Consider the following 13065-nt stretch of genomic DNA (forward strand, 5'->3'; position numbering starts at 1 on the left):
CAGGCCCAGCAAGGGTAACTGCTATTAGGCTTAAAAATAAAAAATATTTTCAATTTTAAATGTCATGAGGGATTCATAATAGAATGTATTTAACACAATTATCACCTTCAATTTAATTTTCTCATTATTATACCAAATATATGTTTCTTAATGTCCTCACTACATCTAAAACACAGTGTGTCCACAGAGAAGGGTTCAATCATTCATATGCAATAAAATGGATAAAAATGTTTTTTAATGATGAAAAAAGAGCTTGTTTTATCAAAAGCAACACTTAATAATATCTCCATGACCAAGACAAACAATTTTTTTCAGTGGATTAACTTGCACGGATTAATTGTTTACATCAAGACTAGCAATGTGCGCTAGTAAAGTAAATAAAGTCCATTTTGATTTCATGCGGACTTTAAATATAAATTAATAATATATATTACGGTTGTTTTAAAAAGGAAAGTGAGAAAACAATTATTTACACAATGCAAGCAACATTTATTAGTAGGCCTAAATGTATTACCTTTCACTGAATGAATTTTAGTTTACAAAGTTTGTAATTAAACAAAGATGTTCCCCGTTTTGAGGGCTGTTGCTGGTACCCTTTTCAGTTTTACCTGTGAGCAGATGTGTGGGAATGCATGTTTGTCTAATGTTGTCTGCTGTGTGGGTTAATACGCTGCTCGTTGATTTCTCTCATCATCACTGACATCAGACTTCACAGCGGCGCGCATTCGGGGAGCGCGCTCGGCTTCAGAGCCAGAGACGGTTCGTCTGTGACCCGCTTCTTCATCCGGCTGCTTCTCAACGGAGCAACACACGGTGAGTGCTGCTCTTACACTCGTTCTCATGCTTTAAAGAGTATGTCATGTCGTGTTTGTTTGCGCAAATATTTTGACGGAAACATATTACGAAGGTTTTTCTGTACACTTCGCTCGGGGGTTTCTGTTGTTATTCACTATCATAGCAAAAAGACAACAACTTTTGCCTCTTCTTCCTTTTCTATCCTTGTTACCTTTTAAGCGTGTTTTTCATTTGTATTATTTTTAAATCTCAAATTATGGTTGTCTTTCGGTTTGTATGGGTAACAGCCTTCTTTTAAAACTTGGCAATTAAGATAAGCATTTTCACGTTTGTCTATGCAGGATATACACCTCGTAAGCAATCGCTATCTCTTCTTAATATACTTAAATGATTTATAAGCAAATTCCGTTTTCGTAAAATGTTCATTTTATTTTGTAAGGAGGAGAAATAGAAAATGTATGAGCGTGCGTCTGTGCGCGCGCACCTGTGAGTGCACAAGCTTGATCATATCTTGATGTTCATAATTGTGTGTCTTGAATTGAGTGGGCAGCTGAGTTTGAAAGCATGCAATTATATATGAATTTCAGTTAGACTCCAAATAAGGCTATCCCTCTTTCTGCACACACAAAGAACTATAAAACTGTTAAAAATAAAAAAGTTGCCTTATCACAGTGTGTGTGTGTGTGTGTGTGTATATATATATATATATATATATATATGTGTGTGTGTGTGTGTGTGTGTTAAATACTTTTACAGCCAAATATTGTTACACTTATTAATTTGATCATTTATTTATTTGTCCTTTATTTGGCCACAGTTGCTGGAATGGTTAGTTTTTAGAAACTTTGTCATCATGTGGTCTTCTATTGTGTTATCAGTATGTGGTCTTCTATTGTGTTATTATCAGTCCATTTTATGGTAATAAACATATTTTAATAGATCAAATAGGTAGATATAATTAACATGATATAATTTAATGACATGTACTGTTAGGTACTGTAACATATACAGGAACAAAAATGCCATCCAGTAATAGGCTACTTATAACATCATCACCACCATCAACCACAGATTGCAGTTTTCTACAATAAATGTAACAAAAATGATTTTTACAGTCCTGCAAAAATGTGATTCTGTGACTTTAGAAGATTGTTTTAGATGCATTTTTTTTCTAGCCCCAATAAATGAATCTCATGCGGCCTGTATTGTCATACTAACACAGCTGCACAGCTCGTAAATATTCTTATTATTAATATGATATTCTTGGTCATTCGTTTCCATCATTTGGTACTATTTTTTTTTTTAACTTAAATGTTTTCAGCATTAGTGTAAACCTAAAGTGGTGCTTGGTATTTTCCAAATGTGTGTTCTAATTACAGAACCACACTCCTAAAGAATTATGTTTTAAAGATGATACTTTATTGATCATGCCATACAGTGGGATCAAGACATTGACTGCACAATGCTGAATGAATGTCAAAGAAGTCTGAATGACCTTCTGCTGATTCTTGCTAGAGGGCGATTGTTAAGAGAGAGCAGACGCTCCAAATGTAGACCATCCCTAAAATACTTCCAATCGTTTCGGCTATTAAGAGACCCCAAAGCAGATCAATAAAGACCTTTGTGTGATTTGTTCTCCAGCCTCCATCTCCTGCTGGTTAACTGGGAATCAGTCTTTGAGGAACACTGGAGACAGCTGGTCTATTGCTTAACAAATGAGACACTGTCTTTCTCTCCCGCTTATCTTGTACGGAAACTGCTTTGACTCTACAGAGACGTTTCCGTGTGGACCAATTTTTACGGTTGATGTCATATGGCGTGGTTCTCCACGTTCCCTTCTTTTTGTTGTCTTCACACGTCACAACATGCCTATAAAGACTGTTTTTTGGGACAGGATGAAGGAGGTTTCCCTGCTGTGAGGATGAGGAGCATTCTGCCAGGATGCTCAACTAGAAGATAAGGAGACACACTGCAGGGAGCCAGTTGTGATACTGCGAAACAAAAGCGATATTTGATGGAGCACCACATGTGTTGCAAGCAGTCACATTGGAGACAGCATCTCTCTCTATCTTTCCCTCAGCTCTCTTGGCACCAGATGGATCCTCCTTATGGCAGTTTTAACACTTAGCCTGTTGTTACGAGCGTTTTGTGTCCTTGACACTTTTAGAGCTGCCAAAACGAACAATGTGAGGTGTGAAATTGCTGAAACTGTTTGTCAAGAGATGGGTGCTCTCATTTGTGTAGATGGGTTTATTTCCATCTTTTGAAGCATTCTTTTGTTTGATTTTTGTCATTTTAGGAGGCTGCCTGTGAAATCTTAATGTTTCATCCAACCTTATCTTAGATTCTCAGAGCAAGATTGTAACGATGCAATTTGCAAAGCTAAGCACTTGTTTATTCCCTCTGATTGATCTTAGTCACATATAATGTGCTTATACAGACTGACACACCAGCAGTGCAATATCTGACTTCCATTAAAAAGAAATTGTGACGAAGCAATTCCCTTTAACTGAATGGAGTATGACATTGTACTTATGATATTTGTATTACAGTGACATTATTGGTGCCTGTTTTTCTGTCTTTCCACATTTAGTCCAAAGATTACGGTTGGTTTAATACTAAAGTTTTGGTTTTGGTACACGTCCCTGTGCCTCAGTATTGATACTAAATCAATATCTCAATACAAAACGACAGTAGGTAAACTGTTAAATATGCATGATAATGGACACAATTACTAATCGAATGATTTAAATGCTGTCATATAGGCAGATAAAGTTAATCTTTAAATCAGGGTCATAGAATGAACAACTAATGACCTTAAAAGCCAATAAAACCTATTCAATAAATCAGTAATAAAACAAATAAATATCAATTTATAATCAAATTATCAAGGTGAATCTCAGCATATTTTCCAGTTATATTCCAGAACTTAAAATATATTGTAATTAAAGGGAAAACAACAAATAATTCAATTAACAATTAGCTCAAATGCTCCCAATTTAGACAGAAAGCCAAACTCCAGCATTTGCTTTCATGTCCTTTCACTTTGCATGACGTGCTGAACTGTGCTAAGCATGAAATCAAATATGTGACCCTGGACCACAAAACCAGTCTTAAGTGTCAATTTTTCAAAATTGAGATTTATACATCATCTGAAAACTGAATAAATAAGCTTTCCACTGATGTATGGTTTGTTAGGATAGGACAATATTTGGTAGAGATACAACTATTTGAATATCTGGAATCTGAGGGTGCAAAAAAATCAAAATATTGAAAAAATTGCCTTTAAAGTTGTCCAAATGAAGTTCTTAGCAATGCATATTACTAATCAAAAATTACGTTTTGATATATTTAAGGTAGGAAATTTACAAACTATCTTCATGGAACATGATCTTTACTTAATATCCTAATGATGTTTGGCATAAAAGAAAAATCTATAATTTTGACCCATACAATGTATTTTTGGCTATTGTTACAAATATACCCCAGCGACTTAAGACTGGTTTTGTGGTCCAGGGTCACATATAAGTCAAGTCTCCTATGTTCTTTGCCTGAGCAGCGCTGTTTGTAAGATGCTGCCTTTTGTAGGCATTAGTCAGCAAGGCAGCTCTCTAGGTTTTGAAGCAGAATATCTTTGATGCTTCTCAATAATGCCACCCTTTGTTGATGATTGTCTTCAGGGTCTGACAGATTTGGTGGGTGTGAAATTTTGTGGGTGTGAATCGGCCGTGGGCAGCATCCCCTCATATTATTTGGAGTGCAGCTAATTGCTTCTACGCACCAAACATGACCCGATCCTAAACATCATAACTAAGGTAGACCTACATATGATTCCCGGAATAGAAAGTAATTAGAGTTAGCTGATATTGACTGAGAAAATGTTCTCTGTGTCCCGTATGTGGTCTGTACTCACCTCATTCAGCATCAGAAAACTCACACAAAGATATAACCTTCTTAGATCTTCCAGTTGAGAAAGTATGTATAGAGAAAAAGCTTCAAGCTTTCATCCTGTTGAAAAGCTTTTTTTTGTTGTTGTTCTGCTTTCTGGAGGTAGCAGGGGTGCAACAGATGGCTTATGAAGCCCCAGATCTCAGCAGGAGGAGATGTTGAAGACCTCACAGTGGAAGCTCTCCCTCCTCTTGAGATGTCAGTGAGTTCATTAGTGAGCTCCACATTCCTTTCAAACTTTTGCACAATATCATCCAAGTCGCTTGTGGAGGCTTTTATCAGTTCTTCACACAGTAGTAGGATCTGAAGTTTCTGAACACCATGTTGTTCTCACACATACCCTCTGTGGTAACTCCACCGCCTCGCTGTTTTCTTTCTGGGATTTTTTTTTCATTCTCTTTCTGGGTCTGAGTCTTGTTGTCTTTTGCTGAATTTCCAGCACCATGCTGGACTCTTTGCTGAATATCTTATATCATCTAAACTTGCCTGCTGTTATTCCACAAACAGCAGAAGTACTACCACATGAATCCACGGAGACCTCTGGCTATACTTCTATGTGTTGTTGTATCCCATATGTATGTGTCTGACACTGAAGCATGAGTTTGTGGTTTGTTTTTGTGATACTACAGAGGACTATCTGTTGGTTATTGGAATGTGCTTCCAGGATGTGTATTTGATTAGCCTATTTCTGTTGGATGGACTGGAAATAGCAAAGAAATTGAATTAAAAAAATATATTTAAGATATACTTTAGCTTAGTGATTTTGAACAAACTTTTTTGTCAGCTGAACACTTTTAAACTGAAATATTTACTTGATCTATACACTGGAGATTTTATGTTAATATTCATATATAATAAGTTATATTATTTATTAATATAATATTATAATAATATAATAAGTTAATTACATATTCAAGATTTTTTTAATGTCTGTCACATGACATGCACGTAAAGAAATAAATGATTTTAAGTGTTTTATTTAAATTTTTACAATTATTTACTTTAACTTTAAATTTTATGATTTAAAGAATTATTAGGCAAGGCAAGTTTATTTATATAGCACATTTCATACACAATGGTAATTCAAAGTGCTTTACATAAAAGTAAGTAAAATAATCAGTTTTGTGTGAAACCTTGGTATTTCTAACTGACTTGATGCTAATGATCTGAGTGGTCTGTTAGGTTTATATTCAGTGAGCATATCTGCAATGTATTTAGGTCCTAGGCCATTGAGTGATTTATAAATGAGTAAAAGTACTTTAAAATAAATCCTAAATATAACTGGAAGCCAGTGTAAAGACCTGAGGACTGGTGTAATATGCTCAGATTTTCTGGTTCTAGTCAGAATTCTGGCAGCAGCGTTCTGGATGAGCTGCAGCTGTCTAATGGTCTTCTTGGGAAGGTCGGTGAGGAGACCATTACAATAGTCCACCTTGCTGGTGATAAAGGCATGAACAAGTTTCTCCAAGTCTTGACTGGAAACAAAACATCTAATTCTTGCAATGTTTTTGAGATGATAGTATGCTGATTTAGTTACTGCTTTGACATGACTACTGAAACTAAGGTCTGTCTCCAGAATCACACCAAGATTCCTGACTTGATTTTTAGTTGTTAGACCCCTAGAGTCAAGGTATGCATTCACCTTGAGAACTTCATCTTTGTTTCTAAATGCAATAACTTCAGTTTTCTCCTTGTTTAAATGAAGAAAGTTTTGGTACATCCAACTGTTAATTTCATCAATGCATTGGCAGAGGGAGTCAATGGGGCTGTAGATATTTGGCGATAAGGCTAGTTAAATCTGGGTATCATCAGCATAGCTGAATTTGGTTCTTTCTCATTATTTGACTTAGTGGGAGCATATACAGGCTAAACAAGAGCGGTGCAAGAATTGAGCCTTGTGGGACTCCGCATGTCATGGACGTCCACTTAGACTTATGCTCTCCTATACTCACATAATAACCTCTCCCTTCTAAGTATGACCTGAACCATTTGATTACCATCCCAGAAAGCCCGACCCAGTTTTCCAGTCTCTCTAGTAGTATGTTATGATCGACAGTGTCAAACGCAGCACTGAGATCTAGAAGTACGAGCACTGATATTTTGCCAGAATCAGAATGAAAGCGAATATCATTTGTTATCTTAATGAGCGCTGTCTCTGTGCTGTGATGCGGTCGGAAACCAGATTGAAAAATGTCCAGGTATCCATTTGAGTTTAAGTAGTTGTTCAGCTGATTAAAAACTACCTTTTCAATAATCTTGCCTATAAAAGGAAGATTTGATATTGGTCTATAGTTGCTCAATATGGTGTTATCAAGATTGCTCTTTTTCAGAAGGGGTTTAACAACTGCAGTTTTCAGAGAGTTTGGAAAAGTCCCAGAAAGAAGTGAGGCGTTCACCACTTCTAAGAGATCTGCTTCCAAACAGTTAAGCACCCTTTTGAAAAAAAATATGTGGGAAGTGTGTCAAGATAGCAGGTTGACGATTTAAGGTGCTATACTATTTCTTCCAAAAAAAATTCTGTCAATTGCTTCAAAAACAGACATAGTAACTTCTTTTCGAAATTGCGGTCGAATCTGTCTGACCTCTGCATAACTTGAGGATGTGCTAATCGCCTATTTCTGATATGATTAGCTTTTCATCAACTCACACATCACTATTATTATTATTAAGCATATTATTATTGCTCATACTTAGGGTGATATGAACATTTTATCTATTAACTGTTAACATTTATGCTCATGTAACTACTAAGTAATAACTGCTAAACTGGATAGGATATCTCAAATCCTGTTATATTTTTGGTAACAAACTGGCAGCTGTGGTTTCCAAAAATTCTATTAAAAAATATGGTGACAATTCTTCAGGTATTACAGGATGGTATATTGGCGCCTGTGTATTTTACAACTTTTTATTAAGATATATAATTATTTATTATATATCTTATTATTATTAAGCAAGTTATTATTTTAATTTTAATATACCAATTTACTTTTTTCCCCCTTAAAATGTGCTGATAACCACCATAACAGATGGTAAAACAGAAAATCACATGAATGAATCTGAATTTATTGTAAGAATAAAACATGGCCAGTGCATCTCTATGGATGGTGCACAGGGTTATACAAACAAAGACGAACACCGCACGAATGCACGCAATACTTAATGCAATAAACATAAAATAAATAACGCAAAATGTAACATAAAACAACCTAATGCATCGCACATAACTGATGACAAAAATAAGAAGAAAGTGCTGAAATAAAATATAATGAATATAAACATGTGAGGGATCTTTTACTGTTTTGCACTGTAAATTATATGACAATTCATAGTTTTTACTTGCCACAAACATAAATTTGATATATATTTGGTAACACTTTAGAACAGAGAAGTCATACTCACTATTAACTAAGAGTTTTCACTAAACAAACTCCTAATTAGCTGCTTATTAATAGTTAATAAGGTAATTGTTAAGTTTAGGTGTGGGGTAAAGGATCTAAAATATGGTTATACAGAATAAGGCATTAATATGTGCTTTATAAGTACTAATACACAACCAATATGCTAGTAATATGCACGCTTAAAGTTAATAGCGAGAACTGGTCCTTAAAATAAAGTGTTACCTTTTTTTTTTTGACCAGCAATGTCCTAGCAACCACCCTGAACAACCACATAACAATATGATAATAAACATTCAGAACACCTAACCATAGTAGCATGGTACTGTATAAGCCACTCAGAACACCTTAGGATAGTAACACACTTGTAATCACCAAGAACACAGTGATACTCACATTTGCTGGGTAAAACATCATTCTTCTGAAAAGGTGAAAATCGGCAGTAATTATTAATACTGAGCTATTGCTTACTGTCAAAGTAAAAATTAGTGTTGCAGATTTATCAAAAAATGTATATTTACTCTCTTGTTTGATAAAGGCCATTTTTCAAAATTACATTTTGATAAACAGCCATTGTATATAGAACAAATAGGCAACATTTTAGCCAGTGGCTGTATTATTGATTTTGCACAGCCCAGCATCTTTATAAATCGTGCATTGGATACATAAGGTTCCCCACCCCCCTTTTGTCATCCCACGGTCTGCATCTCACCTTAAGCCTGAGCCCTGCATATGCCATGTCATGCCAGATGTTGTGTATGTTATCCATGACTCCTATTTAAATGGTGTGTGGTCTTTGTGGGTGAGGTCCTACCAAGCCCAGCAGGGTGCACGGCTCCCACATCTCAAGACTTCATTTCATCCCATCATTCAGCTCCCTCAAAGCTCCACCTCTTAGTCACATGACAGTAGGCAGTTTTTGTATGGGATCAGCATGAACTCAAATCACCCAGAGCCTTCATTTATAAAGACTTTTCAGGAATCTTAGAAGCTTCCAGACATTTTGGTTTATTTGTTTGTTTGTTTGTTTTTTACGCTGGTTTTTTTTTTTTTTTTGGTATCTTTACTGTTGTTTTTTGTGTGGTGGATGAGAGACTAATGAACTACTAACGAACACACTTGTCATACTAACAAAGTCTACGGGGGAGTGCTCATACTGAATAGAGACCAGCAATTGTGTGGAGACTAAAGCTCAGCAGTTGCTCTAAACCCTCTCCGGTTGTGAAAAGCACTGATACAGCCCAAAGCAGTCAGTGTGTATTCCCAAATGAAGTACCTGCAATCTTGATACAAATTTCCTCTGGCAGGAGTTTTGCTACCCAGCCTCATATGCAATTTCCTTCACTTAGTCTTTGTGGATGGGTTCTTAAATAGCCCACAATAAAGTTCCCTAGCTAGCAACCCTACACAACGATTTCTGTAGGGTGTGAGGTGCATTTGTGTGACTGTGGCTGATAAGGCTGGTCCAACTATCGACCCACACGAGCTCAATACCCCATCCCCATTGATTTATCATACGCCTCTGTCTTCACAGAGCAGAATGGCTGCCTGAGCGGGTTGCCAGGTTGATGAACTACCCCCTCCCACATTAAAGAAAGTCTCAGAGAGACCTAAATACGCTAATGCTGACACCAACACAATGTAAGCACACACCCCTAAGCCCATAAAAGCATGGGCAATAACTCAATACAAGCACTAATTGATACTAATGCTAATGGTAGCACTAACACAATGCTAAAACCTGTATGTACACTGCCATATCTCTGGAAGAGAGTATGTAGCAAAGATTGGTGGTAGAAAGTTGTCCTAAACCTTGCTTTGTGTGCATGCAAGACATTTTTGAATCTGATTGCGAAAGTGAAAGATGGATAATATAAACCATGGCATATCAAACGCTCCTCATTACCGCCCAGTTGTACCAAACCCTTCTCATTAAATTCTGCTTTATTTCATTGAGCTTGATTCATTACCTAAATCACAGCACTGAGATACCAATTATAAGGCAATAATGGTGAGAGATGGAGCTGCAATTTAAGTTTTGCCATCTTAATGTGCTCTCCAGTTGCAAAGGCAATGAAGAGTAATGTTCTCCTCTGATAATTTTACTTGCATATTAAAGGCGGCAATAAAAATTGTGGATGTACTGTACGGAATCAGGACGATCATTTATTCATCTAGCCCAAATTAATTATAGGTGTACTCATTCATTTCCTATTGAGTAAATTTTGCATATAAAGAAATAGTACTTTTGTGAAATATGATTAACATGATGCACACTCACATATCCAGTCCAGTCATATTTAAAATGTTGAGATTAAGCAATCTGACGACTGAGGTACTATATACTATTAATACAAATAATAATAATAATTTTACTTTCTGAGTGCAAAAGTAAAATGTTGCTGTAACAGCAATTAAACAAGCTGTGACACAAAATGTTTGGCCCATAAAACAGCCACATAGCCTCAATCTGACATGATCGGAAGAGATCTTTTGGCAGAGCTCTGCAATTCAGAAGACAGCCATGCACCAGAATGAAACATAATGTTAAAAATGTAAAAGAGATTCCATTTGTGAAATGTAAACAATAGATATAAGATAAAACTTTTCAATGAAAAGTAATTCATTGAAAATTCATTATTCGTTTTGAAGTTATTTTCTGTGCCTTTTGGAAAAGAGCTTCAGGTACATCTCTAGTAGATATCTTTTCAATTTTACATTTGATGCATGAACTGGCCTAAACAGTCTTACTACCTACAAGGAATCTTTTAGCGCATTTTGGAATAAAATGCCAGTTGGGCAGTTTTATATTTCTTGCTCTTTTTCTCACTTGCCGATAACATTCACAGGTATACATTTTATCAGTTCATGCATTCCCTGGGAATCAAACCCATGACACTGGCATTTCTTGCACCTTGATCTACTCTTTGATGGTGTGAACACACCACGAGTATGGTTATCACTAGTGGAAATGTGGTTTGGTCACACAAGCCTGAAACCTGATAAACTGGCTAAATTATGATTTTCTGGTTTCATTGCAATACCTCATCTACAATATACAAAATGCATATAAATGCAACCCACAAGTAATTACTGCGGACATTCTTGTAAATACAATGACTTGAAGCCATCAAGAATAGCCTTGCTCCATCATTATAAACAGTGTTGGGGAGTAACTAGTTACATGTAACGGCGTTACGTAATTTAATTACAAAATAAATGTAACTGTAATCAGTTACAGTTACTAAGAAAAAATGTGTAATTAAATTACAGTTACATATGAAAATGTTAAAGATTACAAAGGGGATTACATTTGAATATTTACACACATCCAATCCCAACACTGATTATAAACATGACAAATCATCAGAAATCTAAAGACATCTTATATGCTTTAGCATATAAATTTAGCATGTTTGTATCAGTAACACTGGTGCCAGTCTTAAATGCAAGGATGGATGTCTGCCGTTTGAAGTAATGTGAGCAGCTCTCGGGGACAAAAGATAGAGTAAAGGGGCCAGATTGACTGAGGGGAGCATCTGAGGATGAGAGCAGACCTCGGATGATCAAAGTAAGACCCATGTCACTGATTTGCATGGTGAGAACCTCCTCATAAGCTTAACTTTGATATACCACCTGAGGAAAGATTCTTCCTTTGGATCCTCTTATTCTTGGCCTGTGGGAATCCAAACCTGATATTTAGTCTGGCAAGTTTTCTCAACACATTTAGCTTGCCTTTGAGCTCTTGTTTATTTCATGTCAAAGCAAAGCAAAACCATTATTTAAATATGAAAGTATATTTCCGGGTTTAACGTGATGCTCTGGTTTGTGATGTCCTGGTTTAAAATTCTAAAGTTTCATTAAAAGTTCTTGAAAGTTTGTCAGAATTTTTCAGTTTTGATTAATTTAAGCTTAGCTAACTAAGATAAGTTATAATAAACATTATTATCAGGGCATATTGGCTATAACATCCAAAGGTTTATGGCTGGATTCTTGGATACAGTGAGATGCCAACTGGATGTTATAAATCTGCCAGTGTGTATATTAAAACTGTAATTCATACATACACAAAAAAATACTTTTTACATGATGAGCATGTTTTAAATTTTTTAAATAATAATAGTAATAAATTTTTTTTGGGGGGGGGCATTCTTAATATTTGAAATATTAATGAAATTTAAGTATTCATAATGTTGCCAAATGAATGTGGTGAAAAAAATAGTTAAACCAACAGAAAAAAAAGGAAATTATATCATAGAGGAACCCATCAGCCCCTCATGGCTGTGTACCAAGCTCTATAAGTCTCTTATAATATCAAATCATTAACAACCACGCTAACCTTAGTTCCTGTTGTAAAATGTGGTCACACTTTATTTTAAGGTCCAATTCTCGCTATTAACAAACCATTAACTATGATTTCAATTAACTCGTAATTTTCTACTTATTAAAAGTTAGTAAGGTAGTTAAGTTTAGCTATTTGGTAGGATTAGGGATGTAGAATATGGTCATGCAGAATATGTGCTTTGTAAGTTCTAATAAACAGCCGACATGTTAATAATAGGCATGCTAATAAGCAACTGGTTAATAGTGAGAATTGGTTCCTATGCTGAAGTGTTACCATTCTCACTATTATTCACTACTAGTTGCTTAGCATGCATATTACTAGCATATTGGCTGCTTAGTAGTATTTATAAAGCATATATTCTGCATGGGCATGTTCTACATCACTTAATCCTATTCCTACCCCATACCTAAACTTAACAACTACCTTATTATTTCTTAATAAGCAGTAATTAGGAGTTTATTGAGGCAAAAGTCGTAGTTAATAGTTAGTTGATAGTGAGAATTGGACCTTAAAATAAAGTGACCTAAAATGTCATGGGTTGTAAATATTTAGGAATGAATTATTTATGATCTATGTAAA

The 13065-nt window shown here is 35.5% G+C and overlaps 1 protein-coding gene across 3 annotated transcripts in view; it reads left to right on the forward strand.

Annotated features, from left to right (window-relative positions):
- Positions 1 to 752: 752 nt before the first annotated feature.
- LOC107745332 (draxin-like) overlaps positions 753 to 13065 on the forward strand; it is a 27161-nt gene continuing 14848 nt past the window's right edge. For all 3 annotated transcript variants that reach the window (XM_016559196.1, XM_016559197.1, XM_016559199.1), the window contains exon 1: positions 753 to 813. The gene's annotated coding sequence lies outside the window, so the exon portion shown is untranslated. The remainder of the gene's footprint in view (positions 814 to 13065) is intronic.

Source organism: Sinocyclocheilus rhinocerous, unplaced genomic scaffold (assembly GCF_001515625.1).
Source record: "Sinocyclocheilus rhinocerous isolate Xijiao unplaced genomic scaffold, SAMN03320098_v1.1 scaffold1730, whole genome shotgun sequence".
NCBI classification, from domain to species: domain Eukaryota; kingdom Metazoa; phylum Chordata; class Actinopteri; order Cypriniformes; family Cyprinidae; genus Sinocyclocheilus; species Sinocyclocheilus rhinocerous.